Consider the following 25,252-nt stretch of genomic DNA (forward strand, 5'->3'; position numbering starts at 1 on the left):
TGTCACCACACTCCCTACTCCCACCTTTTAATTTTTTATTCCCCACCCCTGCAACCACCATCCCTCTTCTTCGCTGCTCCTTCCTGTTAGCTCTACGAATTTCCCTCCAGCCACCCTCTTCACCCCATCCCCTACAACCAATTTTCTGTGGAATATTTTGGACACTTGATATCCTTGAATATAGATTAATCAACTCATTCTTCAGATTTTTTTTTTCTTCCTTTCTTTCAAAATCAACATTTATTGCGTGACCTTCAAACCTTGCAATTGGTTGCTTTATCGTAATGGTTGAAGAGGGCAACACAAAACATTTTTCCTTGCTTAAAGCATTACACCCTGAGTATCTAGTTTGAAATACCCAGACTACTGCCTCCAACTAGTCTTTATAGGAAACTAGGGTTTAGGTCAGATGGGTTAATTACTAGATTGCCCCTCACAGCCTGGGCATTAATACAAGTAGGATTATATTAGAACATATGAAGGGATATTGCATAAATACCCTTACAGTTGCACATACCTCATAACATCATAAATGACAAATGATGGCAAATGATGGCAAATGCCTCTGTTCATATCCCAACTTACACCCACCTTTCACCTTCGCTGTCCCAAAGGAGTTTATTTATGGGTAAATTGGCTTCTCCCCACCTTTCACTTTGTTCTATCACAGAATTGATTCTATGAAAGAATAGTTTATGATTTGTATATTATACCTAGGTAAATTGGCTTCTCCCCATCTGAGCAGATCGAGGAGATATCAAGCTCCCTGGGCGCGGACTGCTTGGGCATGGACTGAAGACCCCAGGAGCCAACTACTTCTGGCGTGGACCGAACCCTGGCTGCGGACTACCTGGGCGCGAATCGAAGACCAAGGGAGCAGAGTGAAGCCCAGGCGCGGATTACCTGAGCACGGACTGAAGACCTCAGGCGCCAACTACCCTAGGCGCGGACTGAACCCCAGGCAAGGACCGAACCCTGGGCGCAGACTGTCTGGGAGCGGACCGAAGACTCAGGGCACCAACTACCCAGGGCACGGAGTAAACCCCGGGCGTGGGCTGAAGATCCCTGGCGCGGGCATCCTAGGCGCAGTCTACCCCAGGGATGAACCCCTTTGGGCGCGGTCTCCATCGAACATGGCGATGACTACCACCATCAGCAAAACATATCACATCATGAAGGACTCTAGGCCACCGCCTATCAATCAAGTAGTCTAAACGGACTCATACTCCGAGAACCTCATCTACCACGTAGATAGGTCTATCCATCAAGGATACCAAGTCTATCATGACACTACGTCTCTCAGGAAGACGACTACCAGGTCTATCATGACACCACGTTTCACGGGAAGACAACCAGTCAAGGATGAACCCTGCTACTTAGGGACTCTATCGACTACAAAAGCCACTCTACATCAACCGGGACTCTCCACAGTGCCACACTCTACTATAAAAGAGAAGGTACTCTACCCCATCAACCCATCATGAATAATATTATTCATTTGTTTGCTCAGGAGATCTGACTTTGGCATCGGAGAGTCCTAGGCCGGAACCACACTGGTTCTCCTTTGTCATCCCCTGGTTCTTTTGCAGGTTACGACACTCGAAAGGATCCTTGAACGATTTTCTAACGCAATAGATTGGCGCCGTCTGTGGGAACGATGCTAACCATCATATCTACTAGTTTGTTTCCATACTTGTTCAGTAATGGCACCACGAGGCAAGAAGACTGCTCCCTCCACCAACAATGCCCCGAGGGAGGGGAATGGATCACCTCCTCCAGAGGGCTCACGTCACAGGGTCAATGACCACATCTCTCACGAGGAAGAGATCCCAGAGAACCACCGGGCTGAGGCAGTTAACCTCAACCCCGAAGCAGCCATCGAAGCCACCGTGGAGCCATCACCTGATCCCAATGCACCGACGACTATAGGTCAGATCAACAACTTGCAGCGCCAAATCCTTCGTGACCAACAACTCTTCCGTGATTACCTGAGGTAGCGTGCAACATCCCACCATCGTAGGATAGATCCTAGACGGGAGCAGAGCCCTAGGAGGACACCTCCCAGGGGTGATAGGTTAGAGAGGCACACCAGACAGCGGGGAGATCCCTCCCAGCATCTTAGGAGAACAGCAGACCTCCCAATACGGTCAAACCGCGGGAGAACACCATCGCATCGATCCGTGGTACCCAGTCCAGAAGGCTCAATTAGGAGGATGGTGTTCCAAGGACGACTAGGAGGAAGTCACACACCAGGGTGCAGCCAGACCTATCGAGAAGAAAGCCCCTCACGTTCACGCCAGGGGTCATCACGACATGACCATTCGCCATCCCGCCAACACTCAAGACGGGGGGAAACTTCAAGGAGAGGTCGAGAGTGAGGTCGTAGTGAACATCCAGCCAGACGTGAGGGACAGTCACGAGAAGAGGAGCTAGACAAGAGACTCCGAGATTTAGATGAGAAGCTAGAAGGATTGAAGAAGCAGACCAACAGTGAGACACCCTCGACACCTGGGTAACATCCATTCTCGGCAGAGATCATGGCAGCCACACTCCCCTCCAGGTTCGGGCTACCCACCTTCGAACTCTACAGTGGTACCACAGACCCCAATGACCACATCAACTACTTCAATGGGATGATGACCTTATATGGGGGATTAGACATGGTCTCCTGCCGAGCGTTCCCTGCATCCCTCAAGGGTCCTAGATAATACAATGTGGGTTATATTTTGCAATTTATTGATTATATTTTGCAATTTTTGTTTAGTATCTAATTATCTATCGAACAAAAGTATTTAGATTTTAAGATTAGGCTAAGTTTTCTAACCCAAAGAAAAGTCTAATAGTCGATTGAGTATGAAACAAACCAATACCCAATCACATGAGACATGTCAATCAGGGCCAACCAAGCCCTAGAAAAAATCAGGGTCAGTCTGGGCTAACCTGGCCCAACTCTGCCCGATTAGGATCAATCAAGGTCGGGTTGAGCTCGACAGGGTTGGGACTGAGTCGAAATATCTCAGCCCGACCTAGGGCCAGGTTGGGCTTGGGTTGAGCTAAGAGGACTCAGGGTTGGGATAAGGGTTTAAAAAACCAAGCCCAACCGGCCCTGCCTCACTCCTAGTAAAATACCATCCCTAATTTAGTTTTTTTCGCAGCGGTTAATAACTGTGCCTAAAAGTAAATTGTCCCTCAAAAACCTATTAGGAACAGTTGGCTTTCAAATGTCGCTAGCATTTGGGACGCTTCTTATGGAGATAGAATAGGCAAGACAATTATTTTCGTCCCAAAAAAGCTTTAGCGATTGAAAATTCACATTAGGACAATTTTTTTTTCATTCCTAAAACCCAATTTTTTATGGTAGAAGAAAATCAACACTATAAGAATCCAGCTACTTATAGTTAACCATGGCCTTGTCAAGCTTGCAACATATATGATCCGTCCCCACCTGATAATTATTCAAGTATGGAACTGGCCTTTCCATTTAAGATCCATCAATCCCAAATCAAAGATGCATTTGTTAAATTCATCTGCCGCTACTTGGGAAATCATAGATCCTCCCAACTTCTCTCTTTGAAACCGGATCGAATTAAAGTCTCCTAAGATCACCCATGAGACATTAATATGACTGGCCATCAAAGAAAGAACAAACCAAAGAGCTCGTCTACCATCCAAAGAGTTCACCCCATAGACACTGTAATTGAAAAATGCAGTCCAACATCTGTGTTCTTTCAATAAATTTTGACTTAGTATTTTATCAAACGAAGCATGAACAAATACAAAAATAGTAACTTTATTTGGTAAGAGAGCCTTCGGCCCTTACTAAAAAATAAATGCAAAATACCAAAATCAGATAAACGAGCTTGTCCTCCCCCCCTCCCCCGTATGTTAATGGAAAGAACTCAAGGGACCAAACAACCAAAGCAATGAAGGCACAAAATATAGATCCATACAGAATACCCCATAGAACAGAGTGTAAACACATTCAACATAAATTGGTATGATCATCAAGGCTGGGTTATGCTACGCAAGATGATTGTCTCCACAGTTAGACCTGGTCCAAACCCTAATACCACACCCCAATCAAACCCTTCTCCGGTTGTGGATTTCCCTTCCTTCATAGACTTGTTCCTCATCTCATCCAAAATGAACATCACAGTGGGGCTTGACATATTACCATATTGACTCAACACTTTTCTTGATGCCTTGAGTTTCTCCTCCTTCAAACCAAGGGTCTCTTCAATCAGGTCCAAAATCGCCAGCCCACCAGGGTGAGACACCCAAAAAATGGAGTTCCAATCACTAATACCAATCTTGCTGAATGCTTCCTCCAAGCATTTTCCGATGTTCCCAGAAATAGTTTTGGCTACATCCTTGGATAAGCTGATTGAAAGACCCGTTTGACGTAAATGACCTTCAACCATATCATCCGAGTCTGGGAGAATTTGAGAACCTGCTGAGAAGAGTTGGAACAGTGGGCGCTCAATTGATGCGTTGGGGTCTGCACCAACTATTAACGCTGCAGCGCCATCTGCAAAGATTGCCTACCCAAGTAAGGTGTGGAAGTCGGTCTCGGTAGGTCCCTTGAAGCCAGTAACTGAGTTTAACTCCGAGCAAACAACGAGGACACGCGCACCTTTATTGTTCTTAGCAAGGTCTTTGGCAACACGGAGGACACTGCCAGCATCGTAACAGCCTAGATGATACATCATCACACGTTTGACCTGTTGGCCAAACAACGGTCCAGGGATCAAACCTTGGTTCCCTAGGGAGACCAAGATATTTATCTTTAGGGTTTTGCACGCCCTGGGTTAGCCCATGGTGTCCCATGGGTGCCCCATTTTAATTTTAGGGTTTCCCATGGTCGCCCATGGGAACCCTGGTGCATCCCTATTAGGGTTTCTCCTTCCCTATTGCATTCCATAAAATTAATTATCACAATAGGGACGGAGAAACTCGTCTCTAGTCCATCACATGGCAAGAGGGATCCATCCCATACTCGAATGCGCAGTGGAAAATAATCGATTCGAGTTTCTTTCGCATCCCATAAATATTAATAATCAATGAATAGAAGGAATTAATAAAGAACTGCTAACCTGGTGAGCCTCAAGTGTTGCTCCTCCAATAGATAGTGGTTCTTCCTCCAATGAGCGCTCCAAGCAAACAGATCTCGAACCTCCAATGGTGCTACCAAGGTTCTACACGCCAATCCCAGATGCCCTCAAACTCCTCAGCACAGATCTAGGGTTTCACAAACCCTAACTCTCAAACACAGGTGAGAGAAGCAAGAAGAAGAAGAGAGATCACAAGAGGGAGAGAGAGAAACCAAAAACGCAGGAGAGAGAGTGTCTGCTCCAAAAACATGGAGAGCTCCTCTTCTGCGTGTTTTTGGTCCCCTATTTATAATAATGGGGTTTAATTAAATCCTAGATAGATTTAATAGATCCCTAGTGAGAGTCTGACTCTCTCTCTCTCAGTCTGGCAGTTTTGTTTAAACTCAAAGTGCTACACAGGTGAAGAAGCAGAATCTAATAGGGAAAGTATTAATTAGATTCTTTATTTAATTATTAATGGATAATTACAATTAGCACCAAATCCATTAATTAAATAAAGAGCCAATTAAATTAGCAAATTCCAAATAACTCCCTATATGATAACAATTTATCATATACAACCCCCCCACTACTCAATACCATCATTATGGAATCTAGGGCATGTACACATGTACTGCCAAACCCCAATCCATATTACATGTCCATATAAGAGCGTCTGTGCATCCGATCGGGTCCCGCAAAACTCGATAAAACACTTTATTTGAAATAACTATAAATAATGTATCATTTTATGTAAAATAAATTTTGCAAAACCATTTCCAAAAAGCATCGGATCCGATTCTAATCCGACCATGCATGCAGGCAGTCTCTATCTTGGTGTTCCCCAATCGGGCGGTGGTGACCGTGTTGGATAACTCCTTCACTCACAAAGTGTTCACGCATTCCTAGAACACCGGCTTTGACTCGCTTGAGTCTCAGTCATTGATGAATCAAAGAATGCGATCACACTTTGCAGTGACAGGGTTCCCTCAGGTACAGGGTGTCGGTGACACATGTCTATCCCTTCCTACATCTGGCAGTAATACATGAGGGAATCAACAAAGTAGATTCTTCGCCAATGCACACATCAAACATGTGAGCACTCGCATTCGTACCCTGACATCACATGTCTAGGCATACCCAATGCGACGACCATATGATAAGGGTGCCCAGCCCAAACCCTAGTCGTGACTACCATTTTAAGTATAACTTATGGACACATAATGCTCAAAAAGTTTATATCGCATGTGACAATATTAAACTAAAATGTATAAATGTTCAATACAAAGGTGAACCGGGTTGAACCGGATCGAACCTGGTTTGATGGACACACACTTGTCCAACAATCTCCCACTTGTACATCAAAGCCAATTCCCCATACATTTTAAACCCATGCCCTCCATGTGTTTCTCAAACACTCCTGGTGACAAACCCTTTGTCATGGCATCAGACACATTTTCAGTTGTGTCCACTTTGGAGATACTCACGTCACTCTGCTGGATAATCTCTCTGATGAGGTGATACTTCCGCTGCACGTGCTTGTTCCTCTGATGAGCCCTAGGCTCCTTAGCTTGTGCAATGGCCCCTCTGTTGTCACATAACAGGGGAATAGGGCCCTTGACAAGATCAGGGACTACTCCAGAAATGTTAGGAACTTCCTAACCCAAACACCTTATTAAATGCATCACATGATGCAAGGTGTTCATAAAAATAGGGATCGGCTGTAGATTTCTATTTTGTACTCCTCTATACAATGGCACCTCCACTCATTAAACTCGTAATGACTCACAATACCTACTGCATAGCAGGCGTCCGGCCTCGTGCGCAACATGGCGTACATAAGACTCCCTACTGCTGAGGCATAGGGAATCCTCTTCATCTCTTCAATGTCTGTCTGAGACTGAGGACATTGAGATCTAGAAAGACTGACTCCATGTCTAAAGGGAACACTTCCCCTCTTGGAGTTCTCCATACTAAATCTGGCCAGGACTTTGTCTATATAGGTAGCCTGTGACAAGCCTAGCATCCTTTTCTGGCGATCTCTTATGAGTTTGATCCCAAGGATATAGCTAGCTTCACCAAGGTCTTTCATCGAAAATGTTGTGGATAACCACTGTTTTACTGATGAAAGGAATCCTACATCGTTACCAATCAGCAATATGTCATCTACGTATAAAACAAGAAAACATACTGCCCTCCCACTGATCTTCTTGTAAACACATGGTTCATCCATGTTTTGATCAAAACCAAATGATTTGATTGATTGATCAAACCTGATGTTCCAGCTCCTGGAAGCCTGCTTCAGCCCATAAATGGACCTCTGCAATTTGCACACCTTTCTTTCTTCCTCCAAGGAAGAGAACCCCTCTGGCTGTTCCATGTAGATTTCCTCTTGAAGGAACCCATTTAGAAATGCGATCGCACATCCATCCGCCGGATCTCATAATCAAAGTGTTTTGCGATAGCCAATAAAATCTGATGGATTTCATCATCGCCATTGGTGAAAAGGTTTCCTCATAGTCTATACCCTCTTTCTGGGTATAACCCTTTGCCACCAGTCTCACTTTGAATCTCTCGACCTTTCCATTTGCACCCTTCTTCCTCTTGAAGATCCATTTACATCCAATCGGCTTGACGCCAAGTGGTGGATCGACTAGAGTCCAGACCTCGTTGGAATGCATCGAATCGATTTCAGAGCGCATTGCTTCCAGCCACCTAGTGGCATCAACATCCTTTAGAGCCTCAGAGTATGTCATCGGATCATCATCCGATTCAACCGATACCATGTGGAACTCTTCCACTGTTTCCTCTTCAGTTAGAAGAGTTAGCCTTGTGGGTGGTCTAATAGTCCTCCCACTGCGTCGAGGTTCCTCAGGTGTTGGTATTGCAGCGGGTATGTCAGTTGGTCTCACTTCTGGAAGTGACGTTTCTGAGCCATCTGATAGCTCTTTTATGACTACTGGTTCGGACCTCTGGGTCATCATTTCTTCCTCCAAAAATGTGACATGTTTACTTACAATGACCTTTTGGTCAACTGGGTCATAGAAATAATAGCCTATCATGCCTTTGGGGTAGCCTAAGAAATAGCATCTCGAAGTCCTGGATTCTAACTTGTTTGTCTGTTGCTTTCGCATATGTGCTATGCAACCCCATACCCTAAGGTGTTGAATACTGGGCTTTCGCCCTTTCCACAACTCAAAGGGTGTCTTGGCTACAGACTTAGATGGAACCCTATTCAAGATATATATCGCCGTCTCTAAAGCGTACCCCCAGAAAGAAAGAGGCAGCTCACTGTAAATGAGCATCGTCCTGACCATATCCAATAGGGTCCGATTACGTCGTTCGGATACACCATTTTGTTGTGGTGTGCCTGGATTAGTTAGTTGACTAACTATCCCTTGGGATATGAGATGTTCTTTAAACTCATCCGATAAATACTCCCCTTCACGATCTGATCGTAAGGACTTGACGCGTTTATCGAGCTATCTTTCGACCTCGGCTTAGAATTCTTTGAATTTATCAAAGGCTTCCGATTTCCTACGCATCAAGTATATGTAACCATATCTAGAGTAATCATCGGTGAACGTGATAAAGTACTCATACCCATATCTTGCTTGTATGTTTATGGGTCCACACACGTCAGTGTGTATCAACTCCAACAGATCTGTGGCTCTAGGACCTTTATTGCTAAAGGATATCTTGGTCATTTTGCCCTGAAGGCATGACTCACAGGTGGGGAATGGTTCCACCCTCAGACTCTCTAAGGGCCCATCCCTCATCAATCTACTAATTCGGTCCACATTAATGTGACCCAATCTTAAATGCCACATATATGGTGAGTTCACTGGAGCTGCTTTCCGTTTTAAATCAACATTTGAAACAACATTCGTTCTAATAGGGCAATCTAGAAAATACAAACCACTTTGCATATATCCGGATGCCACAAAGGAATTATTAAAACGAATAATCAATTTAGAATTAAAGGAAAAACTATATCCGTCCAAAACAAGTTTTGAAACTGAAATTATCTTCCTCTTGAAAGAGGGTACATAATAGCAATCCTTTAAAACTAAACTAGCAGAACTAAAATTTAAAATAAAAGTTCCCACAGCCAACACCATGGTCTCAACTCCAGTGCCCATCCGAAGATGCACTTCATTTCTTTCCAGGTTCCTTGTCTCCTTGAACCCCTGCAAATCATTGCAAATGTGAATAGTGGATCCACTATCCACCAACTAAGAATTGGTCGGTTCAAAAGACAAATTAGACTCATAAAGAACGTGAACATCACATGTACCTTCTTTAGCAGCCTCTATTTCATCCGGCTTCTTATCTTTCAAAGTTGCCAGGTAAGCACGACAGTTTCTTTTCTAGTGACCCTCCTTCTTGCAATAGAAGCACTTGCCTTTGCCTTTATTGCCAGACTTCCCACCCTTGGCTTTCAGGGTCTTGCCCTTACTTTCCTTTTTCTTCTTCTTCCCATTTGAAGAAGGCTTTGCCTCAGTTGCATTGACCTCAGCCTTGTCCTTTTTCAAGGATGCTTTAGCCTCTACCAGTGCATTAGCAAGCTCGGTGAGCTCCATCTCCTTCTCGGACATCTTATAGGACATCCTAAAAGGTGCGTAGGCAGAAGTGAGTGACGCTAAGATCACATCAGTCTTGTATCGCAGGCTGAAATCAGTCCCCATGGATTCCAGTTTTTCAAACAGATTGATCATTTTCATTACATGATCCATCACTGGAGTCCCCTGAGACATCTTGGAGTTATGGATTTGACTCACCGCATCAGAATGTGCGTGTGTCAACGCTGTTGAACAATTCAGCAAGCTTATCCATTTTACCCCAAGGTGCGTATATCCTTGACTGAGTCTACAACTGATTTTTCCAACGATCCTAGGATATAGAGTGATGCCTTGGAATCCCTCATGAGGAACCCTTGCATCTCTTCATTTGCCTCAAAATCGTTTGGGTCGGGTTGAGGAGGAACTTGTTCATCTAAAACTGTGTACAGTCCTTCAGCAGTCAGGAGCAACTTAATGCTCCGGTACCATTAAGTTTGTATTCGCTAATGAGTGTTAACAGGTTGGAATTAACGGCAGCCATCGTATATTAATCTACACATGCACAAGTAAATAACCACATGCTAATTAATGACCATTGAAAATAATAGATTGAGCACACACACATCAATGGTCTTTCATGATTTGGGTTTCCCTCATAACCCAAAAGATGAATTGGATACCTACAACCCTTGCATGCATAACTTACCCTGTCGGGAGTCATTATACACACCATGGTAGTGTGGACTAAGCTGTCCGCCTCATGGGCTTCTAATATTTTCGGCCACCTGGGTGTCATGTCCAGATCCTATCGGCTGACATACACCCAAGTCATGTACTTACCTATCGCATTAGTTAGAATCATGGAATCATGAAAGATGGCCCACTGTCGCAGTGCCCTCTCACTATCCATACCCTAACGTATCTAGATGGAGGTAAATATAGATAAATGCATGACAAAGGTCCTGGCAATGTCCTATCGGCTTATGCGGGGTCATGTCACACATTTTCTACATTTATCTTCAATAGGAGGCCATGGACATGTCTACCGATTTAGACTAGTCCATATCATACATGTATTGTGAATAAAGAGGGATTAATTAACTCTCACATACATGGATAGATTTAAACAACATAATTAATCAACATTAATTAAAAGTGATTATGGGATGGCGGCATTTTTATCAGAAGCAATTAAAGAACCCTCCCAATAAAAATAAAACTAATAACTTTGGGTGCATTTATCATGCCATGGATGCCACGCCTCGATCATCTCCTCTGCCCGATCACGTTTTCAAAGTAGGTGACTCGCATCTCCATAAGCTTTGAGCACCACATGTGGATCACCATCTACATGCCCTGGGAGTCCTAACTCCTCTAAAATTACAATGGAAACCTAAAAAAATTCTATACACTTTCCTTTCCATAATAATAAAGAAACCCCGCATGGATAAACCAACCCACCATTTGGGTTGCCCATGGGGTGGAGTACATTTGTTTATAAAAAAGAAAGGGGGAGAGAGAGAAAGAGAGAGAAGCATCACATCTACCCATAACCCCATGTATCACATACATAAACAATCCATCCATTTATTAGAATGCCATTCCCATAATCACATCATAATATAATTTCATGCATGGGCATTAAAGCAAGTGAACCAAAAATTAAAACATGGATTCCTTCAATTATTGAACCACCACATCGCATGTGATATCATGTATCCAAGCACATAAAATTAAAATCGCATTTTAATTGCAAGTGGGTAAAGAGGGAATCTCTTCATCCATCATCATCCTCCAAAAACAAAACAAAATAATAAAATTCTGTTTTGAAAAATCTGTTTTTTTTTTTTTTTTTTGTTAAACTGGAGGGAAAACAAGGGGGGTGCATGCAGCCCACTTACGCAGGCTGCAGGCACTCCTTGCGCAGCCCATAGGCACAGGGCCCACGGACAGCAGCCTTGGGCTGTAGGCCGCAGGCCTGCTGCCCATAGGCTAAAGCCCATGGACAGCAGCGCAGCCCGCAGCCCGCAAGCTTGCTGCCGCAGCAGCAGCCCACAAGGGGATGCGCACAAGGGTAGGTTCATGGGGAAGGGCGTGCACAGAGGCTTGGCAACGTGCGCTCCCCCCCACATATAGAACATGATTAAAAATTTTTTAAAATAAAAATTTATAATCACAACCTAATTGGATACATGCTTCAATAATTGGAATAAACAAAACAAACCAAATCTATCATCACATGGGTAGGTTGTTACACTAACAACCTTGTAACTACCCATGTGCACATGGGAAGGTTGTTACAACAACCATATCCTAACCACCCATGTGCCAACTTGCATCCCAGTCATGATAATCATATTAACCATTAATTATCTAATATTCATGGGTGGGAAAGGTGGCTCTGATACCACACTGTTGGCCAAACAACGGTCCAGGGATCAAACCTTGGTTCCCTAGGGAGACCAAGATATTTATCTTTAGGGTTTTGCACGCCCTGGGTTAGCCCATGGTGTCCCATGGGTGCCCCATTTTAATTTTAGGGTTTCCCATGGTCGCCCTTGGGAACCCTGGTGCATCCCTATTAGGGTTTCTCCTTCCCTATTGCATTCCATAAAATTAATTATCACAATAGGTGATGAGCACATTTATGTGTGAAATCTTAGGGCATAAAGCATACATTTTACCACATTGGACAAAGTTACTCGGTGCTTTCTTGTGCTTTTCAGGGTTTAGGTGAATTATTGTGAAAATGGAGGAGATGATGCTAAGGAGATGTTTTTAAGCTTTTTAGAGGTGTTAATAGTATGGATGTTTAGCCCATCGAGTCAGCTTCGCAACGGTTCAAACGGTACTTGATTCCGAGTTGAAACGAAGAAGTTATGGCCGTTTTCGTAACGACGCGCGAAAGTGGTCTGTAGGGGTTTATTTATAATTATTAATAGTCAGATGGGGATAAAGTGAAGTGGAAGTTCAGATTTTAGGGGCCTTAATGCAATTATCAGAAGTTACTTTACTGTACCCGAAAGATTCCATTTGGAAGGCTCTGGACAGTCCAACTTCAACTTGAGATATCTTGGGCTCCCCAACTCCGAATTGGATGAAATTTGGGTCTATTTTGTGTGATTTTTCACAAGGAACACAATGGTGAGACCTATATAAGCACCCCATGCTCCACGTTTTCTGAAGGACAGAATGGGTATTTTATTTATTCTTGAAGGAATCCTAGTCATCACCCTTACTCTCTCTCTCCTCCAACTTCTCAAGGGCACTTCTGGAATTCTACTTGGGATAGATTTATATTTTCTCATCTATGGAAGGTTGAAAAATCAAAGATGCTTTGATTTTATTGCTTGGAGAAGATATCTACAAAGAAAAGGAAGCACTTGTTAGAATTTGAAGTTTATTTTTCTAGAAATAGAAGGTCTATGTAAACAATCTTCTCTTCTTCTTCTTTCTATTTTTTTCTTTTTTCTTAGGATTCAAGGCATTGTAAAAGAGGAAAGAGAAGAGAATATTCTCTTTTCTTAGGGAATATTTCTCCTACACGTCCATTTTCTCTCTTCTCCTCTCTTCCACCTATAAATACCCCTACCTCTCTTGTAAAAATTTGCTCATTCACTTAGTGAAATTTCTTCTCTTCTTCTCCTTCTAATTTGTGATTTTTGGCTTTTCTAAGTTCTAGTTTGCTTTTATAATTTTTAGTTAATGGTTATAATAGGTTTAGTTTTTGCTTTAATTTCAATTTAAGTCTTCAATTGGGTTGTAATTTCTTAATTCTAGTTTAGGTTTTAAGCCTTTTAGTCTAAGTTCTTAAGTTGATGACAAGACTTGAAGATTTAGAAGAGGAGGCCATGGTAAGTTTATGCAAGTATTCAAGCTTTTCATTTACATTCATGCAAGCACATCCAGGTTTTACTATCTAAACTCTCAATCTCATTCTCCATCTCATCTATCTCTCTCTATCTTCTTCTTCTTCCCCCTCTATTTCTTTTATTTTAATTTTATATGGTTGTGGTTTATGGATGCATTTTTATTCCCTTATTTCTTTTTATGTGGTTAGTATGTGTGGCTGCATTTTTATTCCTTTCAATTCGCTTTAGTTTGATAGGTTAGATGTTCATGTGTTAGGACACCGATTTAATCCCTTAATTTTGTTAGATGCTTATGAGTTAGGATGCATTGATTTTCGTTAGTTTAATTAGTTTAATTTAACACTTTAATTTGGTTCATTTTGCATTACTTTTAAGTTAGTTAAATAGAGTGGCGTATATCTCCTCGTGTTCGACCCGTAGCTACGATTGACCCGTATGCTTGCGGTTTTATTTTAACTCAAACAAGTTTTTGGCGCCGGTGCCGGGGAGATTATTGTCCATTTTATTTATCTGATTTTTAAGTAGTTCGAAGTGTTTTAGTTTATTATTTTCTCTTCTTTTTTTTTTTTTTGAAAAAAAAAAAAAATCAGTTTTTGAAAACCTCTTCTTGTTTCTCTTCTGTTTCAAATAGTGTGCGTCCAATCTAAAGTCCTTCATATGCTTCAACCCTCCATCTTTTGGTGTCCCTCATAGGATTAAGTTACCTATGACGCTACATCTTGACTTGGTTGGGTGGATTGACATGTGACTTATCTTTGGAGGTGACCACTGTTGATAACAGGAAAGCGACATAGTGAGAGTGTTGGAAACATAAACGTATAGTAGACCTCCATTCTACATCAGAATCCATATTGGAGTCGCACGTAGGTGGTTATAGAAGACTATACGGGTTCCCTTGCTGTCAACCTATATGGTATCCTTACAGCTTTTGAACCATTGTTTCGATTTTTGAGGGACAGAGATGCACTATCTACCTTGGGGTCCCTCTTGTTTCTAGTTTTTTTTTTTTTAAGTGTTTTATTTTTCTTTAATTTTTCTAAAGGAGACCTCATATCTATTTAGGTGGCTAAGGCGTGGACTCGTGATTCAAGTAATCGTCTTATTAGAAGACCACCTTCTCTACCACCTTTGACCATGGGTGACCAACAACCCAAGACTCTTAAGGATAGGTTTTACCCCACCAGGGCTGCACAGCCCTCATGCATTAGTTTGCCTGTTGTTACAGGGAATAACTATGAACTCAAGACCAACTTCATCAGCATGCTACCCCATTTCCATGGGATGGCTAATGAGGATGCATATCTCTTCCTTAGGGAATTTGAGGAGGTCTGTGTTCTAATTAAGGTCCAGAATTTGACTGATGATGCAGTTAGGCTTAGGTTTATACCCTTTGCCCTGAAAGACCAGGCCAAGAAGTGGCTCCATGGACTGCCAACAAACTCCATTAATACATGGGATGAGTTCACCATTGTCTTTTTGAGAAAATTCTTCCCTCTTCACAAGACCAATAAGCTTAAAAGTGACATCCTCCAGTTCAGGCAGAAACCACATGAGTCCTTTTCTAAATTCATGGAAAGATTCAAGGACCTCCTCTTAGAATGCCCTCACCATGGTTTTGACTTGTGGCAGCTATGCCAAATTATTTATGAGGGTATTGATTATCAGACCAAGCAACTTGTAGAGTCTATGTGTCCAGCAGGCTTTACTTCTTTTTCTGAGGAGAATGATGCATGGACATTCTTAACCAACTTGGCTGATAAGACTAGGGAATGGGAATCTTCCCAAGAGGCTGAAAGGACCACTAAGGGGTATCTCATTGAGGGTATGCCAGCCAAGGAGGCCAAACTTGATAGCCTCATAAAACGGTTGGAGTCCATAGTTCTTAAAGAGTCTATACCAGTTAATCCGGTCAACCATGTGTCAGTATGCAGTTGGTGCCAAACCCCTGGACACCTTTCTGAGGAATGCCCCAACATCTTGGTGGGCAATTCCAGCACTGAGAATGTAAGTGCTCTCTACCAAAATAACCCATATAGCAATACTTACAATCCAGGATGGAGAAATCACCCCAATTTCTCATGGAATCAAGGGAACCAAGTAGGCCCATCCAACTTTAACCATCAAGGCCAGGTTAGTGCCCAAAGGACCAACTATGCACCACAAAGCCAAGGAATGTCTCCTAACCCCTTTCCCCCTCGTCCTCATCCAGGATCTTCTATTAATTCTGCTAGGCCTCCTCTCCTTGCACCTTATCAGCAACCCCCAGGGTTTACCAATATAGGAGAGACAACAAGACTGAATGAGATGGACAATAAGATAGCTCTTCTCACGACAAGCCACAATAACATGGAAAAACAACTCACCCAGCTTGTCACAATCCTGCATGAGAGGGAAACAGGGAAGTTACCTAGCCAGCCTGAGCCAAATACTAGGCATCAGGTTCATATTCAGCAAGGTACCCAAGCTCCTCCAACCAATGTTGCACAAGGCCAATAGCACCAAGGGCCCTCCAGACAGGTAAATGTTGTTTATGCTTTAAGGAGTGGCTGTGAGTATCAACAGGCTAGTGCACCTCAGTCTTTATCATCTCATACTCCTGTTGACTCTCCCCCTTCTGAAGAGGCCATTGAAGTGCCTACTATTTCAGGTTCGTCTGATGAACCTAAAGATATACCAGATGATTTGGTTGAGGAAACCAAAGAGGATTCTGTTGAGGAAGTTAAAAAGACCAACCCTGAAAGAATTTATACCCCACCTGCCCCTTTCCCAAATAGGTTGGTTAGCAAGAAGTCTCCTTCTGTGGAGAAGATATTGGATGTGTTCAAACAGGTTCAGGTGAATATCCCCTTGTTGGATGCTATTGCCCAGATCCCCGCTTATGCTAAAGTCCTCAAAGACTTATGCACCCAAAAGCGGACCACCAATGTGCCCAAAAGGCATTCTTGGCTGCTAACATTAGTTCTCTAATCTCACACCCGTAGAGCCAAGCATAAGGATCCGGGAAGCCCCACCCATCTCTTGCACTATAGGCCATACTACTATTGATCATGCCTTATTGGACCTTGGTGCAAGTGTGAACCTCTTACCCTTTCATGTCTACCAACAACTGGGATTGGGAGAACTGAAACCGACCAAAATTACTCTTCAACTTGTAGATCGGTCGGTTAAAGTTCCTAAGGGAATGATTGAGGATGTCCTATTGAAGGTTGGGGAATTTATTTTTTCTGTAGATTTTATTGTTTTAGATACCCAACCCACTGCCAACTTCAAGGACCAAATCCCAATCATATTGGGTAGACCATTCCTAGCTACCAGTAATGCTTTAATCAATTGCAGGAATGGTCTCATGAAATTATCTTTTGGCAATACTTCTGTTGACTTCAATGTGTTTAGGTTGGGCAAGCAGCCTGACATGGATGAAGAGGTGCATATGCTTCAAGGATTTCCCGATGATATTGATACGTTCTTTGAGATTGATTTTGATTCAGGATTTCAAGAATGTATGCAGGAATTGGAGGGTGTTGATGATACTCCCTTATCTGAGGTCTGGAGCATCCAACCACCTTTGGAGCCCCTTGGACCCCTATCCACTTCCATTCCCAAATCCTCTATTATTGAGCCCCCCACATTAGAGTTGAAGGTATTGCCCTCCAACCTCAAGTATGTCTTCTTAGGACATGATCATACTCTTCCTGTTATTATTGCTTCTGATTTGACTTTTATTTAGGAAGAAGAGTTGATTAAGCTTCTAAAGGACAGTAAGGAAGCCATTGGTTGGACCATGTCTGACATCAAAGGTATTAGCCCCTCCATTGTTCAACATCATATACATCTGATGGAGAGTTCCAAACCTTCTAGGGAACCCCAAAGGAGGGCTAATCCTGTGATGAAAGAGGCAATCAAGAAAGAGATCCTAAAATGCTTGGATCATGGCATCATTTATCCTATTTCTGATAGCCAATGGGTGAGTCTTGTGCAGGTTGTGCCTAAGAAAGGAGGAGTCACTGTAGTTGAGAATGCTAATAATGAGTTAATTCCAACCCGTATCCAAACGGGATGGAGAGTGTGCATTGACTATAGGAAATTGAATGCGGCAACTTGGAAGGATCACTTCCCCTTACCTTTTATTGATCAGATGTTAGAGAGACTAGCTGGCCATGAATATTATTATTTTCTTGATGGTTATGTAGGCTATAACCAAATTCCTATTGCTCTAGAGGACCAACACAAGACCACTTTCACATGCCCTTATGAAACCTTTGCTTACCGGCGTATGCCTTTTGGGCTTTGCAATGCCCCTGCTACATTCCAAAGGTGCATGATGAGTATCTTTTCTGATATGGTAGAGCACTTCCTAGAGGTGTTTATGGATGATTTTTCTATTCACGGCTCTATTTTTTCTAATTGCTTGCATCATCTCTCTTTAGTTCTTAAAAGATGCATAGAAAAGAACTTGGTCCTGAATTGGGAGAAGTGTCACTTCATGGTAAAGCAAGGTATAGTTCTTGGTCACATTGTGTCCAAAGAAGGGATCAAGGTTGATAGATCTAAGGTGGATCTTATTGCCAATTTACAACCACCCAAGAGTGTGAAGGACATTAGATCTTTTCTTGGCCATGCAGGTTTTTACAGGAGATTCATCAAGGACTTTAGCCAGATAGCTAGACCTCTCACCTCTCTTTTGGCAAAGGACTGCCCATTTGATTTCTCTTCTGAGTGTCATGATAGCTTTGAGCAATTGAAAAGAGCGTTGACTTCAACCCCCATTATTCAAGCTCCAATTTGGACAGTTTCATTTAAACTTATGTGTGATGCCTCTGATTTTGCTATAGGGGCTGTTCTTGGGCAAAGAATCAATAAATTGTCCCATGTGATTTATTATGCAAGTAGGACTCTTAATGATGCACAGCTTAATTATACCACCACTGAGAAAGAATTTTTAGCTGTTGTGTTTGCTTTAGAGAAATTTAGGCCCTACCTGGTTGGATCACATGTGATTATTTATACTGACCATGCAGCTATCAAATATCTTGTGCAGAAGAAAGATGCCAAGGCTCGCCTCATTAGGTGGGTTCTTTTGTTACAAGAATTTGATCTTAAAATTAGGGATAAGAAAGGGTGTGAAAATTTGGTTGCAGACCATCTATCCCGGCTGCCTAATTCCTTGACTATTGATTCTCCAGTCAACGAGAATTTTCCTGATGAGTATCTGATGGCAGTGTCTAGTGAACCTTGGTTTGCTGACATTGTTAATTATCTGGTTACGGGTGTGACGCCTGCACATTGGTCCACCCAAGATAAGAATCGTTTCTTTTCACAAGTTAAGTATTTCTTTTGGGATGATCCTTATCTTTTTAAGACCTGCCCGGATCAAGTAATCCGGAGATGTGTCCCTGATCATGAGCACCAATCTGTCTTATCTTTTTGCCATGATCAGGCTTGTGGAGGCCATTTTGGGCCTAATAAGACTGCGGCCAAAGTTTTACAGTGTGGATTTTATTGGCCTAGTCTGTTTAAAGACGCTTTTACTTATTGCAGGGCATGTTCTTCATGTCAATCCTTAGGGTGTCTTACTAAAAGAAATATGATGCCCCTCAACCCAATTCTGGTGGTTGAGGTGTTTGATGTATGGGGTATTGATTTCATGGGGCCTTTCCCTAACTCTTTTGGTAACCTATACATATTACTTACTGTGGACTATGTGTCCAAATGGATTGAGGCAGTTGCTTGTAAGACCAATGACCACAAGGTAGTTGTGAAATTTCTGAAGGAGAACATCTTCTCCCGTTTTGGTACTCCCCGGGCTATCATTAGTGATCGGGGCAAGCATTTTTGTAATCAACCTTTTGAGGCCCTCATGAAAAAGTATGGTGTCGTCCATAAGTTGGCCACACCCTACCATCCCCAGACCAGTGGCCAGGTTGAGGTTTCAAATAGGCAGATCAAGCAAATTCTTGAGAAAACCATCAACCCGAACCGTAAGGATTGGTCTAACCGGTTGGTAGATGCGTTGTGGGCCCATAGGACAACCTTCAAGATCGATCTTGGTCAATCTTAGTACCGTTTGGTGTATGGAAAGGCATGTCACTTACCTGTAGAGATTGAGCACAATGCCTTTTGGGCTATCAAGAAGCTTAACTTTGACCTACGCACTGCAGGTGCCCATAGGAAACTCCAACTATCAGAGTTGGAAGAGCTTAGGAATGAGGCATATGAGAATGCCCGGATTTACAAAGAAAAAACCAAGGCTTTCCATGATAGGCACATTTTGAGAAAATCTTTTGAGGTAGGCCAGAATGTTTTGTTGTATAATTCTTGTTTGCATATCTTTCCAGGTAAGCTGCGTTCTAGATGGGATGGCCCCTATATTGTTCAAAAAGTTTATCCTCATGGGGCTGTTGAAGTCCTCAATCCAAGTACATGAGCTACTTTCAAGGTCAATGGCCAAAGATTAAAGCCGTACATAGAGATGCCTACTTCAGTTGAAGAAGAGGTCATGGATCTCCATGAGCCTCTTTACCTTGACCCCTGATATCCTGGTATGTATCCCCTCCCTTGTCCTTATTCTTTCTATTCTGCATGCATCGAGGACACTGCATGAATTAAGTGTGGGGGGTGTGTTGGATTTTAATTGTGAATTTAGTGAATTTTGATTGTGGCAATAGTTTGGTTTTGTGCATATGTCTCTTTGATTGCAAAACGAGAGAGAGAGGGAATTAGGTGTCCTAGCATACAAAATAATAAAAAATCCCTTTTCAAGGACGGTGGTTGGTTTGTATCCGGTGAGAGTGATTGAATTGGAAAATATGAGCATTATTTCATTTGATGGCTAGATTTCTCTATGTATTTTATGGACCCTGTGATCTTTTGGCTACTAGTTGAGACCAATTTGTTTCTGACAAGGCAAGGCATGAAAGTGAATGAAAGAAAAAAAAAGAAAAAAAAGAAAGGAAGGTGGAATTCCTTGGGACTAGACAGGGCACTGTGCCTCATGAAGCAGGGTGACTTGATCGAAATTCCTTGGAAGGAAACTCAAAAAAAAAAAACTCTTGCATCAATGTCTCAATGTCTTATGGATATATGGAAAAAGCGAAGCTACCAAGTATTTGGGTGTTTGGTGTATGCTCCACCATGTCATTCAGGGAACAGTAGTGGAGTAGAAAAAGAGTTTGTTGTTAAGAAAGAAAAAAAAGCTTTTGCCTTAATGCCTGAAAAAGAAAGTATGGTCAACAATACTCAATGCCTAAGTCTTTGGTTCCATCGATGCTATGGGGAGGTTTACTTGAAGGTGAGTAGTGTTCAAAAAAATATGAGGAGATCCCTTGAACTTGATGCATGCTTGTTACTTGAATTGATGTGGGGTGATAAAATTCAAGTGTGGGGGAACCTTTGACTCCTTGATCTTTAGTTGAACACTTTTTTGGATTATGTGCACTGTACTACTTATGCTATGATTAAAATTTGCAGCATTCATTTACAATTGAATTTTGGGTGTATATTCACTGCAAACACCCACGAGACACAACTCGTCCACTAGGGGTAACCTAGGGGTTCAAAGGCTTGTTGCACATGCTAAGTGCAACTGTGATTCCTACGAAAGTGAGTTAAGAGTTTTTTTGCATTCTAGGTTAGTTTATCTTTTTCTTTACTTGAGGACAAGTAACGTTCAAGTGTGGGGGAATCTGATGAGCACATTTATGTGTGAAATCTTAGGGCATAAAGCATACATTTTACCACATTGGACAAAGTTACTCGGTGCTTTCTTGTGCTTTTCAGGGTTTAGGTGAATTATTGTGAAAATGGAGGAGATGATGCTAAGGAGATGTTTTTAAGCTTTTTAGAGGTGTTAATAGTATGGATGTTTAGCCCATCGAGTCAGCTTCGCAACGGTTCAAACGGCACTTGATTCCGAGTTGAAACGAAGAAGTTATGGCCGTTTTCGTAACGACGCGCGAAAGTGGTCTGCAGGGGTTTATTTATAATTATTAATAGTCAGATGGGGATAAAGTGAAGTGGAAGTTCGGATTTCAGGGACCTTGATGAATTATCAGAAGTTACTTTACTGTACCCGAAAGATTCCATTTGGAAGGCTCTGGACAGTCCAACTTCAACTTGAGATATCTTGGGCTCCCCAACTCCGAATTGGATGAAATTTGGGTCTATTTTGTGTGATTTTTCGCAAGGAACACAATGGTGAGACCTATATAAGCACCCCATGCTCCACGTTTTCTGAAGGACAGAATGGGTATTTTATTTATTCTTGAAGGAATCCTAGTCATCACCCTTACTCTCTCTCTCCTCCAACTTCTCAAGGGCACTTCTGGAATTCTACTTGGGATAGATTTATATTTTCTCATCTATGGAAGGTTGAAAAATCAAAGATGCTTTGATTTTATTGCTTGGAGAAGATATCTACAAAGAAAAGGAAGCACTTGTTAGAATTGGAAGTTTATTTTTCTAGAAATAGAAGGTCTATGTAAACAATCTTCTCTTCTTCTTCTTTCTATTTTTTTCTTTTTTCTTAGGACTCAAGGCATTGTAAAAGAGGAAAGAGAAGAGAATATTCTCTTTTCTTAGGGAATATTTCTCCTACACTTCCATCTTCTCTCTTTTCCTCTCTTCCACCTATAAATACCCCTACCTCTCTTGTAAAAATTTGCTCATTCACTTAGTGAAATTTCTTCTCTTCTTCTCCTTCTAATTTGTGATTTTTGGCTTTTCTAAGTTCTAGTTTGCTTTTATAATTTTTAGTTAATGGTTATAATAGGTTTAGTTTATGCTTTAATTTCAATTTAAGTCTTCAATTGGGTTGTAATTTCTTAATTCTAGTTTAGGTTTTAAGCCTTCTAGTCTAAGTTCTTAAGTTGATGACAAGACTTTAAGATTTAGAAGAGGAGGCCATGGTAAGTTTATGCAAGTATTCAAGCTTTTCATTTACATTCATGCAAGCACATCCAGGTTTTACTATCTAAACTCTCAATCTCATTCTCCATCTCCTCTATCTCTCTCTATCTTCTTCTTCTTCCCCCTCTATTTCTTTTATTTTAATTTTATATGGTTGTGGTTTATGGATGCATTTTTATTCCCTTATTTCTTTTTATGTGGTTAGTATGTGTAGCTGCATTTTTATTTCTTTCAATTCGCTTTAGTTTGATAGGTTAGATGCTCATGTGTTAGGACGCCGATTTAATCCCTTAATTTTGTTAGATGCTTATGAGTTAGGATGCATTGATTTTCGTTAGTTTAATTAGTTTAATTTAACACTTTAATTTGGTTCATTTTGCATTACTTTTAAGTTAGTTAAATAGAGTGGCGTATATCTCCTCGTGTTCGACCCGTAGCTATGATTGACCCGTACGCTTGCGGTTTTATTTTAACTCAAATAATAGGGACGGAGAAACTCGTCTCTAGTCCATCACATGGCAAGAGGGATCCATCCCATACTCGAATGCGCAGCGGAAAATAATCGATTCGAGTTTCTTTCGCATCCCATAAATATTAATAATCAATGACCAGAAGGAATTAATAAAGAACTGCTAACCTGGTGAGCCTCAAGTGTCGCTCCTCCAATAGATAGTGGTTCTTCCTCCGATGAGCGCTCCAAGCAAACAGATCTGAACCTCTAATGGTGCTACCAAGGTTCTACACGCCAATCCCAGATGCCCTCAAACTCCTCAGCACAGATCTAGGGTTTCACAAACCCTAACTCTCAAACACAGGTGAGAGAAGCAAGAAGAAGAAGAGAGATCACAAGAGGGAGAGAGAGAAACCAAAAATGTAGGAGAGAGAGTGTCTTCTGCGTGTTTTTGGTCCCCTATTTATAATAATAGGGTTTAATTAAATCCTAGATAGATTTAATAGAGCCCTAGTGAGAGTCTGACTCTCTCTCTCTCAGTCTGGCAGTTCTGTTTAAACTCAAAGTGCTACACAGGTGAAGAAGCAGAATCTAATAGGGAAAGTATTAATTAGATTCTTTATTTAATTATTAATGGATAATTACAATTAGCACCAAATCCATTAATTAAATAAAGAGCCAATTAAATTAGCAAATTCCAAATAACTCCCTATATGATAACAATTTATCATATACAACCCCCCCACTAATCAACACCATCATTATGGAATCTAGGGCATGTACACATGTACTGCCAAACCCCAATCCATAGTACATGTCCATATAAGACCGTCTGTGCATCCGATCGGGTCCCGCAAAACTCGATAAAACACTTTATTTGAAATAACTATAAATAATGTATCATTTTATATAAAATAATTTTTTGCAAAACCATTTCCAAAACGGTACTGGATCCAGATTCTGATCCGACCATGCACAGACAGTCTCTATCTTGGTGTTCCCCAATCGGGCAGTGGTGACCGTGTTGGATAACTCCTTCACTCACAAAGTGTTCACGCATTCCCAGAACACCGGCTTTGACTCGCTTGAGTCTCAGTCATTGATGAACCAAAGAATGCGATCACATTTTGCAGTGACAGGGTTCCCTCAGGTACAGGGTGTCGGTGACACATGTCTATCCCTTCCTACATCTGGCAGTAATACATGAGGGAATCGACAAAGTAGATTCTTCGCCAATGTACACATCAAACATGTGAGCACTCGCATTCGTACCCTGACATCACATGTCTAGGCATACCCAATGCGACGACCATATGATAAGGGTGCCCAGCCCAAACCCTAGTCTTGACTACCATTTTAAGTATAACTTACGGACACATAATGCTCAAAAAGTTTATATCGCATGTGACAATATTAAACTAAAATGTATAAATGTTCAATACAAAGGTGAACCGGGTTGAACCGGATCGAACTGGGTTTGATGGACACACACTTGTCCAACATGACGGTGGGTGAAAGGCCAAGGAGCTTGATGAGTTGGAAGTCGGCACCAGGTGCATCAACACCAGAAATGGTTGTGAATACAATGTGGGTGATCTTTGATATGGGCTGTCCCCACTCATTGATGGCTTTTAAAGCTGCTTCTTTAGCCAACTTGGGAACCTCAACAACCATAATATCTTGGCGAGCATCAAGTGTTGGAGCCATGGGGTTGTAGAAGTCGGGGTTCTCCTCGATCATTTCCTCAGTCATGTAGAGATGACGTTTTATAATTGTAGATCTGTCACAGATTCGCTTGAACTTCTCCTTCAATCCAGTCATATGCTTACTCTTTGTGGATCTGAAGTAGAAATCTGGGAAATCAGGTTGATACACATAGTTGGATGGATTTGCTGTGCCGATGGCCAGCACTGTGGCTGGACCCTGAGTGCACTGCGCTTCATAGATTTCTCCAACTGACCCCATTGCTTGTGTGGATCGATCGATCAATCTAAAGGGTGGGAAAATTTGAAATAGAGAAATGAATTAAGAGGGAAGGAAAGGGTATGTATTGAAACTAGCAAGCAATTAATGATGAATCTTGGATGAAATAGCAGGACAGATGGATGGGGTTTTATAGAAGTAGGAAGTTTGAATGGATCCATATGCGCGCAAGGACAAGCAATTCCAAGCTTTGAATTTTATTATAATCACTTTGACTTGGTGGAAGTTGCCTTTTTTGAAACTCCTTCTATTTTGAAAATAAAACAAATTAATAATTAAATTTTAGGGCATCTTAATCAATATTCATGTTAAGCAGTGACTGTGGACCAATTATTCATCTTTGTTTGAATGAGACTCCGTCAGTCACACTGACTTATATATATGGGTTGC

At 41.8% G+C, this 25,252-nt stretch overlaps 1 pseudogene; it reads right to left on the reverse strand.

Annotated features, from left to right (window-relative positions):
* Window positions 1-4,004: 4,004 nt before the first annotated feature.
* Window positions 4,005-24,844, reverse strand: LOC122672443 (annotated as a pseudogene).
* Between the last annotated feature and the right edge of the window lie 408 nt (window positions 24,845-25,252).

The sequence above is a fragment of the Telopea speciosissima genome, chromosome 8 (genome assembly GCF_018873765.1).
Source record: "Telopea speciosissima isolate NSW1024214 ecotype Mountain lineage chromosome 8, Tspe_v1, whole genome shotgun sequence".
In the NCBI taxonomy this organism is placed as follows: Eukaryota; Viridiplantae; Streptophyta; class Magnoliopsida; order Proteales; family Proteaceae; genus Telopea; species Telopea speciosissima.